This window comes from Pteropus alecto, unplaced genomic scaffold (assembly GCF_000325575.1).
Source record: "Pteropus alecto unplaced genomic scaffold, ASM32557v1 scaffold131, whole genome shotgun sequence".
NCBI lineage: Eukaryota > Metazoa > Chordata > Mammalia > Chiroptera > Pteropodidae > Pteropus > Pteropus alecto.
The window spans coordinates 8,079,601-8,080,971 of record NW_006434709.1 but is presented as its reverse complement, the minus strand read 5'-3'; the positions used below and the strand labels follow the sequence as shown (position 1 = coordinate 8,080,971).

At 37.5% G+C, this 1,371-nt stretch overlaps 1 non-coding gene across 1 annotated transcript; it reads right to left on the bottom strand.

Moving 5' to 3' along the window:
* Positions 1–954: 954 nt before the first annotated feature.
* Positions 955–1,060, bottom strand: LOC112478104. Its single transcript, XR_003045707.1, has one exon. It is a non-coding gene; the product is annotated as a U6 spliceosomal RNA (small nuclear RNA).
* Positions 1,061–1,371: the final 311 nt, after the last annotated feature.

Sequence of the window (1,371 nt, the reverse complement as noted above, 5' to 3'; positions counted from 1 at the left end):
AAAATTTTGCATTTTTATACCAAGATTATGTATTACTTTTTAAATAAATTTTTAAAAAACCTAACAGTTCAAAAGCACCACTACCACCACAACATTCATAGCAGTTCAGTGTATAAGTTAACAACTTCCAGTCACTGTCTTTGGAGTTGAACAAGCCACTGATCCACTTTAAGTTGTCAGAAGTCTTGGCTTTAGAAGGTAGAGCCAGGACTTCCAAAAGAGGCACATTGTGGGCAGAATCTGATCCAAGCAAATTCATTTGTAAGCATAGGTTTAACTGAGTCCCCTGATTTACCTTTTGTAATTATACTGGTGCTGATATTCAGCTGGGACACATTGGCTTGGGCATATCTATTATGTACGGGATGGTGTCCATTCTGATAGGGCCAATGTTCTTTCATATTATTTTGTGTCCATAAGGACCAGTTGTTAAGTATTTTTAATATCATCTCTGACCTGTCCCACTCAACATGGCTTTTCTCTAGCACTTCCAGGGGCTTCAACCATCTGAATAAATCCTCAACTCCTAGTTTCTAACCTTATCTGAATGACAGTGAATATTATTTAGGTTGTATTTGGCAGCAGATAAGAATATCAACTAATATAACTTCAACAATAGACAATTATTTTTTAGAAAAAGTCTGATAGTGGGCATTTTCAGGGTATATTTGGTGGCTCAGTGATGACATTGAAGACCTGGAGTCTTCTCCTCTTTTCTTTCTGCCATCTCGGTATGTTGGCAGTGTCCCTCCTCTTAGTCAAAAGATAGCTGTTGTAGTACCTAGTATATTGTCTTCATAGACAGCATCCTAACATGAAGGTTAAGGAGGACATGGGGACTTTTTCCTCTCGTGATTCTCTTTCTCTTATTTTTTTAAAGCATTTTATTTTATGTTATTTTATTATTAGTTTCAAGGATATAGTACATTGGTTAGACATTTATATAGTTTATGAAAAAATATGGAACACTTTACGAATTTGCACATCATCCTTGCATGAGGCCATGCTAATCTTCCCTATATCGTTCCAATTTTAGGATATGTGCTGTCGAAGTGAGCATTCTTCTTTTATTTTTAACCAAAGAGTGAAATATTCCCTAAACTCACCAGTGGACTTTCCCTTATGTTATAGTGGCCAGAACTGGGTCATGTACTCACCCTTAGACCACTTACTGACCACTGCTGTTCCCCTCTTGGTCCCAGCTTCTCGCCATACATCAAAGGAAAGGGAAAGAAGCACAGAATACATCACGTGTCTCTGTGAATTGATTAATGAAATAAAACTCACTTTTGATTTGGGAAGGTCCTGACTTCCCACTCTTAACTGGTCTCCACATGGGGCATACCATCTTATCACTTTCCTCTAAAAAGC